We start from the raw sequence: 25562 nt of genomic DNA, 5'->3' as shown, positions 1-25562 counted from the left end.
TCTTTGGTGTTTAGTTTTTTGGCTTTTGTTTTTTCCTTAGCTTAAGACATTCTTCAGTTTAGTTTCTCAGGGAAAATGTGACAGTAGATAGATGTTGGGATTTTTAAGTTGATGACTATAATAAAATTTTCCTTTTCTGTTGCTGCTAAATATAGTAAAATTTTCACATATTTCTTTGTGGAAAAAAATGTTTTGAATGAGAATGTAACAGGGCAATAGATAAGAGGTTGATATCAGGTAAGACAAAAGTGAAATGGAGATTGATACTAAATGAGGTAATTAAATTACAATGAGGATTCGTAACATGTTTCTCAAAACTGAGATTTTTGTAATGATCTTTTAAAAGTGACTCTGCCTTTCCCAGTGGGTAGAGAAAACCTGGATGGGCTGTCACCAAAGGGACTTCTACCTTGGCTCCTCACTCTCTTCAGGTTCCTCAGCTGGATGGCATACAGATCCCCTCCAGAAGACCAAAAGTCCAATGCTCTCTGCCTTGTTTATGTCTTCTATCTCCACCCCCACTAATTGCTTTAACAGAATAGACAGTGCCTGCTGGTTCTGTCTCCAGAGCCTGGCACAGTAGGTCCAATAAATCATTTGGAATGAATCACCTTGAATAACGGAAGAATAGTGAGCAGTTTTGAGGTAAGATAGTGCCTTACACATTAGTGCCTGATCTCCCACTTAACTCCAACCCTTATGTGAACCAAAGAATAAGAATTTCTTCTAAAAATGGAGTTGCTTGTTTTGCCTTTCCAAGTCTACCCCACGAAGCAGTCTCTGGACCGTTGCAGCAGATCTTTACCAACATCAAAAGCTAAGACTCTTGAGTCTTTAAATCTTAACTCCACAAGTCTGTTCTTCCTTAATTAGTTTACACATACTTCTTTTCATGGTTAATAAGATAAGTATGAAAAGTAACCTTGCCCATGTCCCCTTGGGGCTGGCTTTAAAAACCACTTCATTTCCAGCACACAAAAAAGCGATAGAAGAAGTACTCTCATCCACATTACCATTGCATAGCTCTTCTTCTTCTTTTTTTTTAAGATTAATTAATTGGTATATTTCTTTTTTTTATTAACTTGAGTATTTCTTATATACATTTCGAGTGTTATTCCCTTTCCTGGTTTCCGGGCAAACATCCCCCTCCCCCCTCCCCTTCTTTATGGGTGTTCCCCTCCCCATCCTCCCCCCTTGCCGCCCTCCCCCCAACAATCTAGTTCACTGGGGGTTCAGTCTTAGCAGGACCCAGGGCTTCCCCTTCCACTGGTGCTCTTACTAGGATATTCATTGCTACCTATGAGGTCAGAGTCCAGGGTCAGTCCATGTATATAGTCTTTAGGTAGTGGCTTAGTCCCTGGAAGCTCTGGTTGCTTGGCATTGTTGTACATATGGGGTCTCGAGCCCCTTCAAGCTCTTCCAGTTCTTTCTCTGATTCCTTCAACGGGGGTCCTATTCTCAATTCAGTGGTTTGCTGCTGGCATTCGCCTCTGTGTTTGCTGTATTCTGGCTGTGTCTCTCGGGAGAGAGCTACCTCTGGCTCCATAGCTCTTCTTAAGCCTCTAATGTCATGACAAGTGTTACACTGAGCTTTAGAGTTAATAGAGTAAGAATGGTTAAGCTTTGTGAAGGATTTCTACAGGCTTCCTAAGCATGTGATGTGAAAATCTACTATTTCCTTATTGTTACAGTTCTCTTACTTAGCTAATAAGTAATAAGACAGAATTTAGAGCTGGGTTTGACTCAGCACTCTGAATCACCATCATAGACTGCCATCTACAGGGAAGTGGAGTTCCTCCCCTGACCTTGTGAGACCTCCTTGTTGCCTCTTCTCGCCTCAATCAAGCATGAATGGTCCATAGAGGGTTGTCTGCCAGTCACTTCTAGATTGTTTCTAAAGTTTTTGACCTAATAGCCCCAAGCTGCTTTTTGGGCTTTCTTTCTGTGCCAAACCCAAGACAAACAGCCAAATATGGCTGGATGTCAGAGAAACAAGACAGAGCTTAGACACTCAGGCTGCAGTTTCCGTGCAGGTAAAGGACTGCCTCTTTGCATTGCAGAATGATTCTAGAGCCAGGAGGGAAAAAACTGACCCTGGACTGTAAGTTTGAGAGCTTCGTACACTGCCAAGTTCCCAACCAAAAGTCTAAATTCTTTTGCTAGAATTTAATTAACAAAACACCTGACAAATAAACTGTAAGGAGGAAAGTTTGATTTGCTTTTAGGCTCTGGATGTTCCCACTCTTATCTCTTTAGACACCATGGGCAGGCTACTAGGGTAGTGGGAATCTTTGGCAGAGATTGCTCACTTCATGGTAACCATAACTCAGAGTGAGAGAGGGAGAAAGAAGAGACTGGGGGTTGGGGAGCATGGACAAAAACAAAATCTGCCTTTCTTCAAGGACAAGTGACCTACTTCCTCAAATAGGCTCTGTCTCCAAATGATCTGTTCAGATAAGAATTCTTCAATGGATTAATCCATTGATAAGATTAGCATGCTCATGATCTAATCACTCTCACCTCTGAACTGTTGCCTTAAGTGCCAAGCGTGTAGCATGTGAGTCTTAAAGGAACATTTTATATCTAAACCACAGTGAACTCCTTTAATGATTTAATGATTTCTTATTCTAGTTTGCATGTACTAAATACTTGGCTTTGTTATGCCTGGTGTTGTTTGTACTCTGGCCTTGGCCTTGCTTGAAAAGTTACAGCAGACTTGCCTAATAGTTTAAATATTATTGGAGAGTGGAGCAGACATGGATAGTAGCAGAGTAAAGTGCAGAAGGCTTTTAGTAAATTCCAAGATGTGAAATGAGTTTTACCCTCTTGCAAATAGTGTACCTGTGAGAGCTGAGAGTCAGTACAAAATATTCATAAATTATTTTTACCTTTAACTTCCTGGAATTAGTTTAAAACACCACAAGAATGATTGCTTTACTCACATGAATAAGCTAAATTTTGTCAAATTATTCAGCACATATAGTTACTATCAATAAGAGAATGGATGTGAAAGAGATAGCACCACACTGTTTTCAAGGAGTAAAGGAACTACTTTTCACTTTACTAATCAGGGTTGATGTAACCTTATTTTGACTTTCAGTAAATCAGCATAATTTCCAGCCAAAGAAAACTGTAATGAAAATAAAAATGGCATCCAAAGAGATTTTGTACATCAGTTAAAGTAATCCCACCTTTCAACAGACTAGCAAGAGTCAGCTCTTGCCGGGAAACTATGATGCCGAACAAATATAGCTAAATTATAAAATACAAATTATTGACATAAAATTACAAAATGAATTACAATGGTTTTATCATGTATATTCTTTTTAATTTTTTATTAAATTTAAAGAAGTTATTTTACTTATTTATCGTGGGTGTATATGTGCATATGTTTGTGGGTACCCTTGCCATAGCATGGGTATGGAGGTACTCATGAGGGAACCCATTCTTCTGTTCCACTATGTGGGCCATAAGTATTGAACTCAGATCGTCAGACTTGCCTACTGCAATATGTTCTCAAGGTAACCTTAAAAGATGTTTCATTTCAAATGTTTTTTTTAAGTTCACTTTTTAAACATGGATATAAGCTTTCAAGGAGTAGCCTTTTATTCTGACCTTCCTCATGAGCTACCTATCATTATGGTAAGTGGTTTAGAAATGTGTTACCTCTTTCTACAAGGTATTTCACTATTTCATTTTGCCTGAAAAAATTAATACATTTGACAAAGAAAAAGTCTGCTGTTATTCTAAGTAAGTATTGGTGAGTGTGATTGGTCTGGAGTGTTACTGAATACATCCTATGCCTAATATTGAAGTATGAAACAGAAATAGCTGGGAAAGGCTGGATTAAGCCAAACATTTTGGCTGGCCATAAGCCTGGGAGTTTGGAGAGAAAGAATAGTAGTAAAGACAGAAGAAAAAGATGGGACATTAGACACAGTTCCACATGTATCCTGCTAGACAGAGAAGATGGACACTGGGCTATTTCACATTTTGAATTGTTTTAAATACTTTGGATTTACACTAAGAGTTCAAGATATACTGATGCAAAATGAAGTATCCTGATCTGTGTTTACAGGCACAGATCCAAGGCCTTGGAATTGAATGACAAGAACCTTTCCAGGTAGAAGCACTTTGCCTGAGCTGAGCAAAGTCAATATAGACAGTAGCACTCTTTAGTAACTCTGGCAGGTATTGAGTAGGGAGGGAGGCTTCTCATAGAATGAGTAATTACCTCTATCGTACAGAGGGACTTTTGAATATTTAGAGATCTTAAAAGGAAAGTCATTAAAACAAAAACTCCAGTTTCTTTAAAAGGAGAAAGTTGACAGAATGTACCTTGTGGAGTGCCAAACTGGGGGTGCCTTTCCTAAGTTCCTACTGGAGAAAAGCTAAGAAGCCAGGCTGGCTTTGCCTGATCATGTACGGTATTCATTGACTTCTGGGGAACAAGGAATACAAGAAAGCAGTAAAGAAGGGCAGGGATTGCTGTAGAACTGGTTGTTCTAGTTGCAAACAAAGAAGTCATTGTAGGAAATTTTATTGTTGGCAGAGAAAAGGTGGAGCTAATCTCTTTTAAAGCAAGGCATACTTCCCAAGGTCTTCCTCTGTTGTGTTTTTATATATTTGGTTTGAATTTGTGTAATGAGTTTAAAACAAGTAGATTATAATTTGCAAAAGACAACCCTCTACAAATATTGTACACTGGAAGAAAACCTCGTCTGGATGGTTGACCTTGAAAACAGCAAAGCAGCTCCACTCGTGATAGAAGTCAGTTCCAGGAATTCTGAGTCTGGTTTTAAAAGGTCACTTGTCAGGTGTGTTGGTGCTGATCTTAATCAGGAACTAGAGACAGGTATATCCTCTATGAGTTCAAGTCTAGTTAGATATACATAGCAAGCTCCAGGCCAGCCAAGGCTAAACAGTGAGACCCAGTCTTAAAAAGAAAAAAAAAAAAAAAGCCAAAGCAAAAACCAAACGAACCAACCAACAAAAAGGTAAAAAGGTTTCTTTCAATGAGCATTGCAATTCCAGTCAGCTCAAGTGACAGTCTAGAGGGAAAGGTCTAGTATATATACTCACAACACCAGACCTCTCTAAGTTTGTGATAAAAATGTTAGGATTAGTTCATGGGATGCTGCATAAATTCTTTGTGAAGAATTAAGACCACACAGGGCTCAGTGCCATCTGCTGGGACTGCAAAGGCATGGGAGAAGAGGAAGGAGCTCCTGAAGGTTGCACGTGTTTTTCTGAAGGCAGAGCAGAGCATTTGGAAGTTGAGTACTAGCATTTCCTAGCTAAGTTCCCATCATGGCAATAAATAAGTCCAAGTCCTTCCTGTTCTGCCTGGAGGTCAGCACAGCACTAATACCAGAGCCCACTGCTCTCTGAGGCTGAATTATTTGTAATAGACTTGATAGGGACAGTGGGTGATGTCTGAATATTATGGGGAAAGCAGACATCAGGGCTCTGGAGAGAAATTCTGCGTCCCAGAGATGAATTGGCCTTGAAGAATAAATAGACTAGTGCTGCTTCCTAATGAACTTCTGAGCAGGGTGGATATGTCTGATCAGAACTGTTACTGAACATTCTACTTTTCCTCACAGATAAATATCTTAACTATTGCCTAGAGACCACAAACTGTTTTCTTTCTTCCCTACAAATTATGATTCTGGGGCTTAACTTTTTTTTTCAACACAGTTCCCATGTGTAGAACACACGTGTTCTTGATCTTTTGTGGTTACTAGGTATTTCTGTTATGTTAAAATTATACCAAACTGTATAAACCTGCCATAATCTCAGAGAGCTTACTAAATCCTCAATATTCGTAAAAGTCTTAATTAAAGATATTTATTAGTAACCATGGAACTAAAGGCCCTGAAAGAAAGTCACAAAAATACAGAAGTATTTCAATTTTGAGAGGCCTTTCTCTAGCCAAATATCACTCTTCAAACATGGCTGTCCTAAAAAGAGTCTGGGTCATGATAACTTTATCTTCAATAGTGCATACTCACCTTTGTAGAACTTTGACAATACTGTTCATTAAGTGATTCAAAATGGTGCAAATGAGCTGGTCATAGAAATCCGGGTTCCCGGATACTTCCCTTGTGATCCAGTGACTTTCACAGATGATGTAGCATCAAACTGGGAGACTGGCAGGAAATCCCAGAAACTAAGGGAGTTTACAAATCATATGCAAACTCATATCATAAGAGGTCTTTATCTATTTCTAATCTGAATTGTTTTCATACCAAAGTAAAATGTCATAAAGTTCAGGGTACCTTTGATTGTCTCCATAAGGCAAGGACTAAATGGCTGTAACCATTCTCATTCTGAGTATGGGAATACAGGATTCTATAATCTCTGAGTTTGTTTGACATTTATTTTGGAATATAGCAGTGTTTAAGACCCAAAAAGTAAATTAAAACAGCTATGCCTACATGGACCTATGAGTCGGAGTAGGTGGGGAAACAGTCTATAACTTCTTTCATAGTGAATAAGTAACTCTTATACTGTCCACTTAAATTTGATCTTGTTGTAGTATTATAGGAAGCTTGGAGTCTTGAGAAGAAGCATTAAGTTTGAATCCTCAAAAAGGCCAGTAGGTATTTGAAAACAGAAAAGACCTAAGTTTGAGAGGATGCTGGGTAAATAAATTCTAGGGGACTCAGCAATCAGATTGAATAGGGTTCTGGATAATGGGAATCATTTCATGTCTCTGAACAGGCTGCAGCTATTTTGTGGTTGTCAGGAATCCTAGTTCAGTCCTGACAATAGGGTGTGATATTTAACAGGCAGCACAAGGCAGGGAACCAGACAAAATAGAGGTGCAATCATGCAATAAAAAGGCCCCAGAACTTCCTCAAGGAAGTTTGCTTTGTCCCTTTTTGTCTCCATTTGAGGTGACAAGTCCCTGTCATCTGATACCACTGCACCCTGCCTGATCCTTTTTGTGACATACTTGTAAAGGTCCTGTTTTTTGTCAGGTTTGACTGTGATGCCATAAACTTCACACAGCAAGTACTGTAACCTTAAAAATCTCTGTACAGTAACAGGTAATACTAGAAAATTCACAGACAAAGAAATGCCATCAAAATCATTACTACTCCAAAATCCTGAAGAAATAGAATCTACTACCTCCCCAAGAGACAGGATGTTCTTCTTTGGACCAAATCCTTGCCCACTCCTTCATCCTAAGCAACCAGTCTTTACTAATACTAGCAGAGTTCTCGTGGGGTGAAACATAGTTAAACTTGGATTCCCTGGGCTACATGTAGGAGTTGTTTTAATGAAGTTCCATTATCATTCATATCCTGACTCCTTTTTAAACTATTTAAGATGCATGTGTATGCTTTTTTCTGTTGGCAATGACCTTATCTAAAAGTTATTTGTTAATAGAAGGAAACCTTACAGTTATCATTTGATCAAATTCACAAAAGTTAGTTAGAGCTGGTCAGAAAACATCATTTAACTAGGAGGTCCATGGGACATAGGTCTGGATACCATAGAAATCGCCTGAAAACAGAATAACTGAACTGCTCTTGAGGACCTGAGGGAGTGTGCATGGCAGTGCTATGGAGCTGCAGAAGAGTCCTTTGGTTCTCAGTCCCTCACAGCTTTGGAAAGGATACAGGGCAAATGTGTTGTAATGGAAGACAGAACCTCAAGGTCTTTATAAATATTAAAGTTTACCTTTAGCTTTTTGTTTCCTCAGTAGAGTGTTGGAGGGTAGATCCCTAGATAATAGATTTTAAGGATGTTTATTTCTCAGTACACATGGGCACACTATGTCCCCACTGTCTTGAAGTGAATCATCAAAAAGTGCCGTCCAATGCACTGCATGCTGTACCCCAAGAGCATAGTCTGGTTTCACTGTGTTTAAACTGTAAAATATGTGTGTAAAATGAGAAACATGAGGATTAACTAATGAGCAGACTTAGGATATCAAAGAGCTCAAATTCAGGGATGGCTCATAGAGGAAAGTATTAGTGTATGTAGACTGGGAAGTAGTACGAAGAGGCATAGCAGATGAGATGTGTCCAGACTAAGCTCCTCCATGATGGGGCATGCTGAGTTCCTGAGCTGATTGAAAAAAGGGGACACAGGTGGTGAAAGCAACGTGAATGACACAGAAATAAACACAAGTCAGAAGTGATGGAGGGTGAGAGTGAATACACACAGGGCATTTTGATCAATGAAAAAGATGCCCATTCATTCTCTTACTCCACAAATATGTACTGTTTAGAGCATGCCTGGTCTTTCTCTAAATGCTGAGGAGATGGTAGAGAAGAGAATGAACAAAAGTATTTGTCCCATCAGAGTTTACATTCATATGACAAGAAAACAGGGGAGGAGGAGGACTGGAGGGTTGGAAAGTCCTTCAGTGGCTCAGTGGGTAAAGTACAAGTATCAGGACCTGAGTTCTATTCCCTAGCATCAGTATAAAAGCCAAGCATGGTGGCATGAACCTATAGCCTCGGTGGTGAGGGGACAAAGATGGGCAGATTCTGGGGAAAGTCTTGTCACTGAATTGCTGAAATGGTAAGGTCTAAGCTTTGAAAAACTATCTCAAAATCAAGGTGAACAGTGACAAAGGAAGATACCCAGCATCAATCTTTTGCCTGCACACATGGACACACATGCACACAAAACTCTCTCTCTCTCTCTCTCTCTCTCTCTCTCTCTCTCTCTCTCTCTGTCTGTCTCTCTCTCTCTCTCTCTCTCTCTCTCTCTCTCACACACACACACACACACACACACACACACACACAAACACACCCCATCCTTTACCTTATGAGTTATTATCTTGCAGGGGAGAAAAGAATAAACAGTAAGTTGCTGTGTTCTGCAAGGATTCACCTATCTGGGGTGATGAAGAAATGAGGGAAGAAAGGACAGACACACAGACACCAAAAATCTGAGATCAAGTGAGCTGGACTATCCAGTGGAAAAACCATGGCAGCAGAAGCTCCATGCATTAATTAAATACAGTTTAAGGGGTGGTGGGATTATTGCATAGAGCTGGACAAGGAGCCAGGCGTAGCTAATCTTGGTAGGTTGAAGTCTCTGTAGGGAACAGACTTCGGGCCATAAACATTAAAGGGGAATTAAGCTCTGGTGGTTTTCTGCACATTCTGTTAACATTCACACCCTCTGAGCATCATCCAGGGAAGGCTTTCCCACCATCATAGGACTGAGGCATTGATCCTTGGCACAACTGTGGCCATACACATTCACTCGTGACCGCACTCATCCATTCCTTATAATAAACATGTAAGTAATTTTAAGTAATTATCTAGCATTAAAAAACATATGCAATTGTAAAAAAAGTAGACAGGGGAGATAGTTGGAAATTACCATTTTGAGAGCACTATCAGGGCCCGTGGTTGTTAAGAAAGGTGACATTTGAACAAGAATCTGGAGGCAGTGAGAAAGTCAGCTTGTAGATGAAATGCTGAAGGACAGGGAACAGAGGGTATAGCAAGCAAAGTGAGAGACTCTCAGTAATAGGGTTCAAGAACAGGTAGTGGCTTTTTGTCACCATCAAAAACTTGCACTAAGAGCTAAAAGGAAGAAGACTGTGCTCAGAGAAACATGTGTGCATCAAGATTCCAGTGGGGTTGCACTGTCCATTAATGATGAGCTCTGAAGCTATGAGCCACCATGAGTGGCAAAATTAGGACAGTGACAGAAATAGGAGAAGAAAAGAACAAGGGGCCTGAATATACAGGCATTGCAGAGATGGTCTGTGAATATTAAACAAAAGCAATGTTGGAGAGCCTGGTCCACTGGCCGTAATCACAACTTTCTAGAGATGAGAATATACTTGGGGAGTGGAGTCAGTAAATAGCACTAAATGCCTGACAACTCACGACGGAAAGGCCTTTGGTTAGGAAGGGTCAATGCACTCGGGGAGAACTCTACAAATGGCAATGAGGAAGGCACCTGTCCATCTTCAGGCCCAGTAATGAGGGCTAGGGAAAGAACAGTCATGACTGCTCATAGGTCAACAGTGGAAGCACAGTTCTCATGAGAGCTACTGTACTGCAGGGACCGGAAGATAAAGAGTGCTTTGGGAAGAAACTGAGATACAGACAACTTCTCTGTAGTACGCCAAGAATTGAATGGGATTTACCAGTAGTATAAAGGAGATAAAAGGTGGACAGAGGTCCCACAGAGTCTTATGGTGATTAGAGTGAGGGAGAGCATCTTATAGTGATTGGTATGATCAAGGGAAAGCATTAGTCTCAAGTAGCTCAAAGAACATTGTTCTGTACTTCATCCCATGGGGGCTCTGGGGAAAGGGGGCAGTTGTTCAAAGCTTGCTTTTGAAGTCTACAGAAGGGAGCAAAGAGGCCTGAGGAAGTCTGTTCTTGCTCAGGTATGAGAGGCTTACTCTAGCTCATCTCCTCCAAAGTGGTAGATGGGATTTCCTTGTGTGCCTGGCCTACTCTTGACTCCTGGTAACAAAACTCATTGTTTGAGGTACAAACGAGCAATGCTTTCCCAGCGAAGGTACCAAAGGACATTTTCCCAACTGGACTAATAGTCCTTCCTCAAGGATTTTGCTCCTTGATAAATGTATTCACTTGTGTAATATCTAAGTTATAGACCCCGGCATAATATGAAAATATTTGAATAAAAAACACAAGTAACAGATAACATGCTGATGAATAGCTCTGCAGAGTGTGAGAATTATAATACAAGTTATAGAAGGAGTCAGTAGTAAAGGGATTAACTATGCCTGAAGCAAAGAAGAAAGGTCTATTGGCAAGACATGAGATAAATGTGTCTAAACTGGAAGCTGAAGGACTGGCTGGTTTGCACAGGCTGGAACAATACAGCAGAAGGAATATTGAGCTGACCTCAGACATCAGGGCAGAAGTGAGAGAAGATGCTTTAGAGTTAGCAATAGTTCTTTTTTTTTTTTAGAAGACTTTGTTTAATAGTCTCAATATGTAGGTGCTTCCAAAACACAAATATGGAAGTCTGATTCTGGATGTGACAGTGTTCAAAGGTGGAGACTTGGGAAGATGACTAACTAGGTCATAAGGGCATTATGTCTTCAACAAAGGAACCTGTGAGGTAGCTATCAGAAAGGGGCCACTAACCCTGTTAGCACTTGGATGTCCCAACCTCCTTCAAAACAGTATGCAATATGTTTTTCTACCAACAAGTCACTCAGTTACATACACTTAATAACATGTTACTACATCTCAGGAGAGGAGAAAGTATACAGGATTTGGGGTTTGTTGATTTTGATTTTTGAAGGGTTTTGCTCATGGGAATAGTAACGTGATCACACTGTATCAGGAAGTGAAGCCGGAAAATGTGTCTGATGATTTTACATATGCACATGTTTATATGTGTGCATGTTTGTGGAAGTCAGAGGTCAGCACTGAGTATTTTTCTCAGTTAGTTCCCAGTTTACTTTTTGAGGCAGGGCTTCTCACTAAATCAGAAGCATACTGGTCTGACTAGACTTGCTGGCCAGAAAGCCCCAGGGGAAACTCTTGATTCTGTTTCTATACAACTTGGATCGCAGATGCACTGTAACATGCCTGACTTTTTGCAAGGGTGCTAGGGACCCAAAGGACTCCGATTTTCATTTTTGCTTGACAAGTGTTTTACTGACTGAGCTACCCTCAAAGCTGTATGATGGCTCTTAAAACCCTGACTTTTCAAAGCCTTAAGGATGTCAAGCACCTGGGACAACCATATTTTGCAGCTGATACAGAAAATGGCAAAGCCATTTGCAATACAGTTTGGTTGTGTCTCACATAATGATACTTACACTTACCATCTGCCCAATGGCCCTACTCCTAAGCACTTAAACAGGAGACTTAGAAACACAGCTCTGTACAAAGAGCTGTCTATGAATGTGGGTATCACTTCATAGTCACCCATACAGATATATCTCAGATACTATTAGTCAAGAGTAGATAAACCATAGAGAATCCATACAGTAGGATTCTGTAACTCAGAAATTTAAAAAGGAGCAGCATGTAGAAGCAAACTTACACACATCACCATGCCTAGCTTTTTATGTGGGTGCTTAGGGGGTCTTTACATTTGTTTGTGTGGTAAATACTTTATCAACCAAGTTCCTAAACCTTGTTTAACAATTTTTAGTGCCAAACACTGGTTGAAGGAGACTATAAGAAGCTTGTCGTGACAGAGTCAATGACAAAGAGCCTAAAGCAGGATGAGACCAGAGGCAATGTGAAGGCTGCTCAATGTTAAGGATGCTAGGGACTGGTTGATGGGAATTGTGTTGATCACAAAGATTTAAACTGGAATAAAGGGGAGAATAAGGTAATTAACAGAAACCCATTTGGGTGAAGAAGAGGAAAACATTGACTTTAAGGATGCATCAGAGATCTAAATGGATGCCCAGCAGGTTGTTGGAAACCCAAAACAGAAACTCGTAAGAAATTGAAAATTAAGATAAACATTTTGTTCATGTTTGAGGAGGGGAATCTGAAAGTTTTATTAGCTCATGAAAGCTCAAGGTGTGGAATCTAGCAAGAGATATGAAAGTAGACAGGCATAAAGAGGAGAAATTGTCAGAAGGGCCACGGGAGTAGAATGCCAGTCATTGCCAAAGGACAGGCAGTCATCACTGATTGGCTCACAGTCGAAGTTGATAAATGTAATTAGGAAATGGCCATTTGCCTTTGGATGAACCATTAAGGGTAGAGAAGGCAAGCTGCTGAGATGTTCTCTGACATGGAACATCACATCTTAGATAGAAGACTTAGAAAAATATGGGTCTAAGAAGCAAGAATTACAAATGGTAAGTGAAAAAAAAGCTCCAATAGAAACCAACCAGTTATGAACAAAATGAGGAGACAGAACTGTGTGGCAGGGAAATTGTCTAACAGACTCATTACCAACACCAGGAGCCATGAAACAGCTCTAAAAAGAGTCAAGCTGTTACTCAGGGTTCATCACACATGTGTGTTGGCTTATTATGTTCAGTGTTAGTTCCACAGTTAATATCCTTGACTTAGTGAGCAGAACATCCTTGACTTAGTGGGCAGCCTTCTGTCCCATTTTTTTGAGTCTAACACCCATCGAGTATTCACAAGGCAGTGCCATTATAACCTGAGAGTTCCCATTATATCACAGTCAGAATTTTCAGGAAGTCCTAATGGTTTTGCCTATAGTAGCAGAGTGAGGTATGGGCTACTCCAGTAAGAGTATGAACATATTATCAAATTTAGAAACGATTTCTGTAATATGCCAGTGGGGCTTGGCATAGTCTAGTATGCATGTCATGATGACAATGGAGCCTGGTGAGGTCTAGGATACCAGAACGGTCCATTAGGAAAGATTGATGAGAAGTGCTAGGAGGTTGGGTTAGGACAGAATCCTGTGAGAATCCAGGGAGAACAAGAAGAATATCAAAACCTGTTGGGAAGCATCAGGGAATGATGAACTCTGGGTAAAGGTTAATTATAATGAAGAGAAAGTAGCTTAACTATTTGACGACATGTTGAGGAATACAGAGAAAGAATTTCAAAGGACAACAACTCATGATTTAGCATCAATATTAACTTTGCTGAATATATCCACTCTATTGTGATGGGCATATATATTTCACATTATGCTCATTGAAATGAGACAAATACTCATATTAAAAGTTTAAGGCAACCAAGATGTTACAGGAAAGTATTTATCTACATGTTCATTGTATAGGTATACTTCAGTTACATTCATCTAATTGTAACTCAGGATTTTCTTTTATATTACATTTACATTTATAAAATAAATTTTAGACAAGGCATAAGTGAATCTAGAACTATCCTTGGTGTTGAGTATAGGAAATAATTTAATATATAGAATAGGATATAAAACACATTATTAATATGGAGTTCACATTGAACTAGCATATTGGGAATAGTAATAGTATTAATTATTAAGAAAATCCTTGACTGATATCACTACCATGTGTTAGCACTTTGTTTTGTCTACTCTCAATTACAGATTGAATTTGAATGAGAATGGTCCCTAATGTGTCATATGTTTGAATGGTTGATACCCAGTTATTGGAACTATTTGGGAAGGATTAGGTGGCCTTGTTAGAGTTGGTATGGCCTTCTCAAAGGAAGTATATCACTAGGGATTGGCTTTGAGGTTTCAAAAGCTTATACCAGAATGACCACAGACTAGCCCTCTAAAACTGTTAGCTCCCAATTACATGCTATAAAAATTTCCTTGATCATGGTGTCTCGTCACAGTATTAGGACTATTTTAGGATGTATACATATATTTTTTTCACCAACTGGTCTCAAGTGATATGAAAGACATTAGAATTACTTACCTCTTAATCTGAGTTGAAGAAGCTATGCAACCAAAACTGTGTAGGCTTAATCAGCCTAATCGGCCACTAAGGAGCTGAAGCCAAAAACATATATAAAGTGTCATTAGTTCACCTTTTAAAAGACATATCATGCAATTTAATGTTTTCTGTATATTGTCTGGAGAAAAAGATATTTTTTATTTTGCACTGGTTACTCTTTTAACAAATAATATTATAATTTACAATATCAATTGTAAATTTTATTGATATAACATTTAGAGTGAGTGTACAAATTCTGACAGACCCGTGGAGGCAGTGCTGTGTCCACCTGCAGACCTCTCCCACTTTCTGTATGGGCTGATGATGGCATTCAGTAATATTTAAACAGGAAACAATGAATACTCATTCAACATTATGGGCAGGTGTTGTAACTGAAGCATGGGGATTTTGTTGATCATTAAAATACACCTGGCATGTTATAAACTGTATCTTAAAACAGCCCCATATACTAAAAGAATTGTACAGGCTAAATGTATGACCTTCACCACTCAAGTCCCATTAATTCATATTCTTCTTTAAAAAGGTTTCTTGGGGGTTTTTTGTTGTTATTGTTGTTGCTTTTTACAACTCAGAGGACAAGCAAGGCCTGTGATTTGGGGAGCAGCACCCCTAATCCACCAGCAAACAGAACCTCAGCTGAATTCAGTAACAGAGCCAAGGTCAGGAGAGCATTGGTGACTGAGGACCAACCTGCCCTCTTCCCTGGTCCAGATTTGGCTGCCAGAGCAGAACTAGAAGTTAGCAAGTGAAAGGCCACTGTGAACAGTACTTTATGCTTTTGCCTAATTAGTAAGCAACTCAGAGCACCTCCTGGCAAGAGGTCAAGGAAACAGTTGAAAAGAGGATCCTGCCTCCCTCCACTGAGTACTGGCCAGCAGACCTGATTCATGCCTCAGCAAGAGGCTCATGCAGGACTTTCAAGCTAAAACTCATAGCTATTCTAAACATAGAAAGAAAATGAATCTTGTAAAGGGCTGAAGCATGTAGGGGGTTCTTTGGCGTTGAGAATACTAAACACCTTCTGGGGAATTTAGCATCCTCACTTTTAGAATGGCAGAATGAGCTGACTTTAGAGTGGATGATAGGAAACCTGATGACCGAGGGTTTGTACTTAAGCTGTCTTAGGGTGTCTGGGGTTACTGAGATATCATTTAAAGACTAACAAAAACTCTAATACCCAGGAGCGTCAAGGGAATTGTCTTTCTGTTGTTCTCAACTGCATGGGGGTGGAGGTGGGGGAGGCAGTCTTTATCGGGAAATGCTATGTAGTCAAGACACTAGCTGAATGACTTGGAGTTGAGAATTAGCTTCTCTAGATTTTAGCTCACCATCCAAGAGAGAGAGAGAGAGAGAGAGAGAGAGAGAGAGAGAGAGAGAGAGAAAGAAAGAAACAGTGCCACCCTCAAAGGATTTTTATACTATCAATGAGACTCAGTATAGAATCCAACATGGGAAATTGCAGGATGAACTTTTACTGTTTTTTAAATTTTATATTTATTTTTATTGGTTATTTTGTTTACATTTCAAATGTTATGCCACTTCCTGGTTTCCCTTCCGCAACCTCCTCTCCTATCACCCCTCTTCCCTGCTTCTATGAGGGTGCTCCCCCACCCACCCCCTCCTCACCTAGCATTTCCCTACACTGGGGCATCAAGCTTCCACAGGACCAAGGGCCTCCCCTCCCATTGATGCCAGATAAGGCCATCCTTTGCTACATATGCAGCTGGGGCCATGGGTATCCCCTATGTACGCTTTGGTTGGTGGTTTAGTCCTTGGGAGATCTGGGGGGTCTGGTTGGTTGGTATTGTTGTTCTTCCTATAAAGTTGCAAACCCCTTCAGCCCCTTCAGCCCTTCTCCTAGCTTCTTCATTGGGGTCCCCATGCTCAGTCTGATGGTTAGCTGCAAGCATCCTCATCTGTATATGTCAGGCTCTGGCAGAGCCTCTCAGGGGACAGCTATACCAGGCTCCTCTCAGCAAGTGCTTCTTGGCATCAGCAGTAGTGTCTGGGTTTGGTGTCTATAAATGGGATGGATCCCTATGTGGGGCAGTCTCTGGATGGCCTTTCCTTAAGTCTCTGCTCCACTCTTTGTCTCTGCATTTCTTGATATTGTTCTTCCTGGGGGGTTGCAATCCCCTTCAGCTCCTTCACTCCTTCCCCTAGCTCTTCCATTGGGGTCCCTGGGCTCAGTCCGATGGTCTACTGTGAGTATTTAATTTTCCATAATTGTATTTGAAGGTGAATATAGATTTGACTTTTCAAGTGGCAGGATCCCGACCTTTGAAATGAAGTGGGAAGAAAACCATTTTCTAACCAGACTTCATCCATGTAGGTTTCTATTCATTTTCTTGTTTATTTTATTTAAAACTGAATTCCTGGACTGAGTAGTGGGACATGGTTTGTTGGGCATAAGCATGAGGACCTGAGCTCAGATCCTAAAAATTCACATAAAGCCAGGTTGATAATGTCTGTCTATAATCTAATTGCACCAGTGGCAAGATGGGATGCAGAGATGCTTGAGTGAGGAGTTTCCTGTGATGAACAAGAGATCTTTTACAAATCATGCAGGTAGGAGTCACACACACACATAGACATACAAAGTTTCCAGAAAAGCAATCTGAATTCCTTCCCATGTAGGTGTTGCCTTGCGGTTTTAATCAAGTACACACCTGCAATATGACTCTTGGTTTGGAAGATTCGATGTAGACAAAGCATTTCTCTTACCAGAGGGCATTTTCCTTTTGCCTCTTTAACTAAGGCATTTTTTCTGGCATGAGAATCAGTGTGTTTTGGGTTTACTGTTGTTGCCGTTTTTTTGGTTTTTTTTTTTTTTAAGTGGGAGAACAGAAAATCCTACCTACCAAGAATTGGAAAGGAAAATAGGAAGCACCCCCTGGCACCCACTCGATCCACTATGTTAAGTTCAAAACATGTAGGGTGGAAAGCTGGTGAAGATTTGGCTTTTATAGAAAGGGAGTGTGCCTCATAAACAGGATAGTTGGAATGTATGGAAAAGTTCCAGTTAAAACAAGACACAAAGCACATGACTAATATTGCCTTTCCAAGTTAGACAAATGCAGCCTTAACCAGAATTTACCTCAGAGTGGCCTCTGGAACCTTCTTTGAGTCCTAAGCTGTTGATGATTTCTGAAGTCTGAGGCTTCAGTAGAAAGCTGTGCTGGGAGATGAGTGGTCTTGACCCCACCTTCCTAAGTTTGTCTCACTTTCCTACCAGGTGGGTGTCTGAAGACAAACTGACTTGTCAGATGAACGGCCTGCTGCAAAACCAAATTGTATGCTTTATGACAACTTGTCCCACCCAAAAATATCATGGTCTGGGGATAAATAGAAACATCAATCATCAGGCAAGAAAATATTCTTGTTGTGTGTTCATCTGCATTAGACATCAAATGGTATATATCAGGGTATACATGGAATGTAATCTAAACATAACCTACTTTCCATTCAGTTTCTGCACTTACCTAGCCTTCATTCCCTGCTCCAAGTCAGCCTGTGAGGACAGAGTCCTCCATCATTTACTGCTGGGGGAGCAGAGGCTCCCATGTCTTCAACCCACTATGTAATTGCTTTGTTCTTATTTCTCATTGCTCTCCATTGAAGCATTTGGGGCCAGTAGTTCTCAATCTTCCTAACGCTATGGCCCTTTAATAAAGTTCCTCATGTGGCAACCTCCAGGCATGAAATTATTTTCATTGCTACTTCACAGCTGTAATTTTCTTACTGAATGGTGTCTCAGGTCCTAAGACCATCAGAAATCTGTGTTTTTCAGTGGTCGTGACACACACACAGGTTGAGAACCTGTGATTTAGGCTAATCTTGGCCTTTGGCCTCCCTGGGGGAATTCCAGTTTATATTATTGAGATAACTGTAATTGTAATTAATTATACCAGTGCCCTGTTAAATGTAAAAGTTTCCTGAAGATAAATCATAAATGATGTAAAGCACCCAATGAGCCCACTAGTCAGAGCCTTTCAAATTGATTATTATGTATAAAAATACATTATAATGAAAACTTCTGCTCTGATCCTCTCTGATCAGGCCTCTAGGGACCATGAGTTTCAACACAAATGAAGGTTCTTGTAGCTATATACTAGTTGTTCTTTTAAACTGGCATTCAAATTTATGCCGTCATAGTCCAGTGCAACAGACTAATTTTGGATTGTCCCAATATAATCCAAATGATTAGACCAATAACTAGGACTGATGACTAGAATATGCAGTGTTATTACAACATTCCAGAACTTGCCCAAAGTTAAAATGGCCTTTTCTCATTTTGCTTTCCTAATATAATTGCATGAACTATTTACTGGCTAGATAATGGGAAGGTTGAGTCTTGTCCTTGAAACACAAGGTAACATATACTAAGGACCCTCCGGTTTAAAGGAGCAATTCTTTCTAACTTTCATAAGGAAGTTCCATATTGGGCTTATTCCAATGTAAAAAAGGAACATTTTCTGAATGGAACTTTGCCTTTGATCTGAGCAACCAAAGAATAAAAATGGATATAGTGGTTTTGCATCTGATGAGAATAAGATTAAAAAGTGCTATTTAATTCCGTATCATTCATCATATTGTCAGAATTCTTTTAAAACAAATTTAATTTTCAAACTAAATTGTATTTTCAAAAGACTTTCAAAATAAAAGTTATATTTTCAAAATAAATAATGTCACTGGGGTATATTTGTTTTCATGAATTTGGAGAGTCATGTGCTTCATGCAGATGTGGATCTCGAAACAAACATAGTTATGTTGCCTTTTAAAATAAATGTTTGGTAAATGAAGGCTATTTTAAAAATGTAAGCATTCAAGAGCTATTATAAACCCCAGGAAATCAAGCTCCACATAGAATTCTGTTTATTCATTACACATTTACTGAGAATGACCCAGGTACTATGGATATAAAGAAAATACATTATAGGCATGCAAGAGAGCTCAGAGGGTAAGAACACTTGCTCCAGCCTGAGTTGGACCTTTGGAACCTATGTAAAGGTGGAAGGAGAGAATAAACCCTGCAAAGTTATACTCATGATGACAGGTACAGTTATATACACATACCATACACACACATACACATGAACTAATGACAAAAATAACAATAAATTAGTTAAATTAATCTTTAAATGAAAATATCTTTAAAGAGTCTAGTCATTTTCTCCAAGGGAAAGCAAGCAAACAGTGTGTGTGGGGAGGTGTCTTTTCAGCATGGTAGGTCTCATGCTTGTGAGAGAAGGTGTCATATACTTCTTTTAAAACAATATTCTTGAACTTTTTTGTCTCTCTTACTTATTGATTTTTAAAACTCTCAGATAAAGATTTGTTAGTTAATATCTGTGTTAATATTTTAGTGTGAGAGTTTCTAAAAGCAGCGCGTGGGGTCAGGCAGGATATATGTATTCTCACCCTCAGATGCAGCTCTTTAGTGTTACAGTCAGACAGACTCAGAAAGGCATGGGTCTTCTCTGAATCTTTAGCATTAACTTTTCTGAGGCAAGTTCTCTCTGGTCTGAAGATGATGATGGACATTGGAGATATTTACACACACTAGGCAATAAGAATTCGGAGGCAAAGTAAACTCCTTTTTGAGAACCTTTTACAGAACATCCATTAAGCAACATTGTGATATCTCTGTCATTAGAGTGATTCATACAACCATCATTATTGCAAGAGAAGCTGGGAATTGTGACATTCCAGTTCCTGTCAATGTTGGTTTAAAAATCCTGGGTATGGTAATTTAAAAGGAACAGGCAGGCCAATAGTTTATCACTAATTGGGGTAGACGATTGCAGATGTTGGTGGCAGTCCACCTAAACTTCTTTCATAAGACTGTCACTCCCTTTGCCTCCTGCTTTTGAATTCTGTTGATTGAATTGTTCCCTTTCCCAGAAGAATTGCTCTCCTTCCATGGAGCCACATTTCAATGTTAAGGTCAAGCCATTACAACACAACTCTGCCCTACACTGGCCAGCCTACAACCTTTGAGCTTAAAGTTAGGCCTTGCTTTAAGGTGGGGCAAGACTGTGATACTATTTGTGCTCTGGGATCTACTTCTGTGCCCTCTTCGACCATATTTCTCAGTAAACCAATGCTAAGAATTTCTGTATATCTTCTCACAGTGACCTCATTTCTACAGTCTCTCTTCAACTACAACTAAGAATTAAGCATTATCGTATCACCTTCTCTCCTTCTAAACCCGCTTCAGAATTCCCAATCTGAAAAAACTAACCAAGAGGGCAAACATGAAAAGAGTGTGATTTCCACTCTCAATAAATACACAATGGTGTGTAGTTTTCTACACGTGCATACATGCACGTGCACACACGCATACACAAACATCAGCACATGCACACTCCAGCAAAAGAAGCAGCGGAACCTACAAGGTTGTCTTTCTCATAGACATACTGATCTCCATTGCTTTGAGTTGAATGCTTAGTTACAAGTTTGAAACAGATTAAACAATATGGTAAAGGATAAAAAAGAGGAGGAGTCTACTGCTGACACTACTTACTATATTATGTTAAAGACTCTATAACTTGAGTAAACTACACATGTAAGAGCAAATTTTTAACTACTTATACATAGGTATAACAAAGATGTATTTTATCCATATGTATTAAATTAATAGCTAAAGCTTTGATGTAAATTTATTTTTATTCTTTTATCTGCTTCCTTGTTGGTTCCAAGGGTAGAATTGTTTCCTATAGTCTATACAATAAATAAAACAGTAGATGAAAATTGTAGCTTACTCTGTTAGAATGTTGTACCTATCAAGTCTAAGAATGAACCCATAAGAAGAGAAAAAATTGGAAGACCTGTGCCATTTTCTCATGGCCTTTGTTTTGAGGTATGGTCTCAGGAACTAACTTGCTCATCTTTGCCTTCAGAGCTTCCCTTCTCAAATCCTCTTTCATGAGGTGTTCCTGCCTCCCCATGTCTTCTCTGTCCTGTTGCTTTTCTGATCCCTACTACTCTTTGACTTTTGTTTCCAATGCCCAGTTTTCAGCGAAGTTACTCTCTCCCCAGCCTTGAGTTTTATAGGGACATTTAAGAAACAATACCTCAAACCTTGGAGTAACTAGATGACTCTAATGATTGAAGCACCAGTGTTTTTCTTTGTTGCTGTTTATACATAAAATAGCAGCATACATTGAATATTTGTTTTAAAAAGCTTCAGTAACCAGGTTTAGAATCTTGAGATTCTACAGTAACTGTAACAAGACCATGGCACACATTCATAGGATGATATGAGTATTGAGAAGACCCTGGAGTTACCCTTAAAAATTATGCAGACTCCGTATGTCTGATTTGACTGTTGTCAAAGTACAGTGTTGACTTTCCATTTAAGAAAGTAGCTTTATACAATTATCCAAGAATACTTTGACTTGCATAATAAATTGAAAAAGGAAAGGGACAGTGCCTGGACAAATCACATTTGTCTAGTAATAATAGAAGAATCTGGAATAAGCACTTATAAATGTCAAAGTCTTCAATGCCTACTTGTTCTATGGGCCAAAAAGTAACAGCAGATATCATTTAAATCCATAAAAAATTCATTGTACAGTCTTTACAGCAAGAAAATAATACTGAAAATCTATTTCTAGCCTTCATTTGACCTGATCGTTTGATTTGAGGAAAGTTCTCAGTCTGAACACCAAAGCATCTATTATATTGTTTGTTTTTTAGTTGGTTTGGGAGTTGTGCTAGTGTATGCTTTTGGGTTTTGTTTGGGGTTCTTGTCATCTCTTTGAGTTTCTTCACTTCTACTGACTAGATAGCCTCAAAGTAATGAGTAAGGGATGACATCTAAGCAAAGAAGACTGAGCTGAGCATCATGAAAGTGAAGTACCTGATCTTTCTGCCCTCTACAGATGATGGGTGCTTATTGTTCCGTATATAAACATCCATAGACATCATTTCATATGTATCACAGTGAAAACATGAATAAAATTAATGTGTTCTCTAAGAGCTTCTGCAATTTGGACCTTTGTAGGGCCCAGCTTTGACTTACAGGAATAGATCGGCACATGTTTCTTTAATCCCTTGTTTTTAATAGTCATTTTAAACACCTAAGCTGAGTGTATTAACTTTTTGCTCATGTATATTTCTATATTAGATACAGTTTAAATTTTGGCTTATGGCTCAAGAGACTTACATGTATGTTAAGAATGGACAGTAAAGTATATTTACTACAGATATAAACACATACCATCATCCCTTAGGGAGACCTAGAACTAAACACAAAAAACACACCTATGTATAAAAGTTATATGTACGTGAATACATATAATTAGTGATGTCAATTATAATATTTAACAGGTCCTGTACTGTGTACTTATTACGCTTGCCTACTTTACTTTGGAGCATCATTGCAGAAACAGGTGACTATGAGTTAGGCACTCATCAGAGGGAGAAAAATGAAGTTACAGAGATTTTATGGCACATGTTAGTAGGTGGCAGTTCTGCGTAAGTCTGGTGTTTTTCCCCAGTAACCATTTAGCAATGCTGCCCCAACATATATGCTCCTTCCAGTCTCATAACAATGTGAATATTTGCTCGTAGGTCAAGGGATAAAATTATTTAAAAAGACAATGTCATTAACTCCTTCACTGATTTGTGTCACAAAAAGATGACAGAGATTTCAGGGAACTAAAAAGGCACAAAAGATGTATTTGGAGTCATGTGGCTTTAAATGTTGTCACCATTGCAGGTAAGAGTACTTGTTATGATCAAAGCTATCTTTGCTAAGAATGTAAGACTAGAATATAAAGAATAGTGTGTAGAAAGCAACAGCACTGGATGAAAGTGTAAACAAGCAGACACTGTAATCATAGATGAGGAAAGAACTCCTCAAGCCCATACTATAATGAGGTGTCAGGGCAGGGCCCTGGGCTGCTAGGAAACCACTTCGTTCTTGTATTAGGAATGAGAGCCAAAGAACCAAACATAACCAGAGGCTGATGACAAATGCCAGAGTCCTCAAAAACACTTGTGCATTGAACTCTCTCTCTCTCTCTCTCTCTCTCTCTCTCTCTCTCTCTCTCTCTCTCTCTCTCTCTCCCCCTCCCTCCCTCTCTCTCTTCTGTGTGTGTGTGAGAGAGAGAGAATTGCTAACAGTCCACTGAGTGACAAGATATGCCATAATTAATATTATTTAAATGTTAGACATTTTCTAACTTGCATATTTTTAAATTAAAGAGCAATCTCACAAAATTCTGTCAAAGCATATCTGGCAAGTATAACCATGATGCCATACAAAAATAACATTTGACACTGTTCCCATGGAGTTCAGTTTCCCACCTTTCCCCAGGTATGCAGAACCACCAGACCTGCCTTCTTCAGATCCATGTCTGGGCTCAGTCTTTGTAGTTATGTAGTCTCTGAGCAATGTCAGTCCTGGGATCTGTGATGCATTGACAGGACCAAGGTCCCTTATCCATTTTGACTATCATCTTTCAGGTATCTAAGTTGGAGAAGAGCAGTTGACCCTGGAAAATTTTAAAATAAGAAAATACAGAGAAAACCTCTGCAGCTCTTCATGACCACTCATTTGGGTAGTCTGACACATAGGCAGGAAGATGGCTGCTACATCAAGGCCAGCTTGGTCTATTACAGAGTTCTATGCAAGATAGAAAGGGAAAGAAATTTTTGCTTGTAAATTTGCTGTGTTTCCTGTGTGCTGTGGAAGAAGTAGGAGCCTAACAGAAGCTCAAACCTGGAGGAACTTAGAACAGAATTAGACAAACATTAACCAAAGCCCTAGGCTCTGCATCTGTTCTTCCAGGATTCTGCAATCCTAACTGGCAGCATAAAGTTCTACCTGTTGAGTCAGTGGCCCATTCAAGTCTAGACTGAAATACATGTCGCTTCATGTTCCAGTAAGGTCAAAGTCAGCACTAGTAAAGGTCAAATCCCCTCTGTAGCTTATTTATTTCTTGTTGCTGTAACAGTAAATCTGATATTCAGTAATTTATAAGAAATTTGTTTCTTACAGCTCCAAAGGCTAGGAAACCCACCATAAAAGAGCAGACATTCCATGCCCGTTGAGGGTCCTTTGCCTTCATGTGACAGAGAACAGGAAGGCAAAAGGGGCAGCCAAAGGGAAGTCTCTTTTAAAAGGTCTGCAGTCTCACAATGGAGGAACCTCAGACACAGTCACACTCTAAAGGCGCCACCTTAGCCACTAGATTGGAGATGCAGAATGAACCACAAGAGATTGCCAGTGTGCCTGATTTCTAGACCCATTTTGGTTTTCTTTCTGGAAATAAAACTGAAAGGTCACTCTGTCTTCTGAATATTTTAAGAATTATTTAAGCAGGGTTTTTTTTTTTTTCAGACTAGGCCAGATGGATGATTTGGACTAGGGAGTCTCCATATTTAGATGGCTAAGCTGGTAGTGAAGGGAGCCCAAAACAGAAGTTATTTTTAGTTCTTGGAATTCTAGACTAGATCTAGGAAGATCAGTGAAAAACTCTTGGAAAAAAATATATATGAAAATATATAGAGAGGGGGTAGGGAGAGAGAGAGAGAGAGAGAGAGAGAGAGAGAGAGAGAGAGAGAGAGAGAGAAGAAGAGAGAAAAGAGAAGAGAGAAGAGAGAAGAGAGAAGACAGGAGGTGTTAGGGAAGAGTATGCTAGGTTGAATGCAAAGTCTGACTAGGGAAGTCAGTGGAGGGTGCACATAGCCTGACACTCTGCTATAGTTAGTGCCTCTCTACTGTAGTTGCCGCCCCCACTCTGCCCACTTCAACACCTGTGCTATGACACATGCAAGTCAGAGCTGTTTCACCCTGGATCCCAAAACGTTTAGGAAAGTTGAAAGAGAGAAGAAAAATTGTAATGTGAACTTGATGGACCCTATCCCTGTAAATTCTTACAACCATGTGCAGTGTGTAATTATGTTCATAAGACTATATACTTTAATGCTGAACACACTTTTAAGTGGAGAAGTACAGATTAAAATATGTGAACCAAGATAGCAAAGAGAATATTGGGTGACACAAGAAAGAGCAATACTTTAAGAGCCCCCATCTCACCTCTTTCCATTGCTCTATCTTTATCACATTCCAATACAGCAATTTAGTGAAATCTCCTGTGTTTGTTACATAGCCTGTGTATTCTCTCCCACCTGAACTGTAAGTGACTTTAGCCTTGATGGCCACCTCATTCACTGTGTGCCTATG

At 39.5% G+C, this 25562-nt stretch overlaps 1 protein-coding gene across 1 annotated transcript in view; it reads left to right on the top strand.

Moving 5' to 3' along the window:
• The window catches only part of Itgb8 (integrin subunit beta 8), an 83298-nt gene that overhangs the window by 7238 nt on the left and 50498 nt on the right, over nt 1-25562 (top strand).

Source organism: Rattus norvegicus, chromosome 6 (assembly GCF_021556685.1).
Source record: "Rattus norvegicus strain SHRSP/BbbUtx chromosome 6, alternate assembly SHRSP_T2T, whole genome shotgun sequence".
Lineage (NCBI taxonomy): Eukaryota > Metazoa > Chordata > Mammalia > Rodentia > Muridae > Rattus > Rattus norvegicus.
This window is presented reverse-complemented; position numbering and strand designations above follow the sequence as displayed.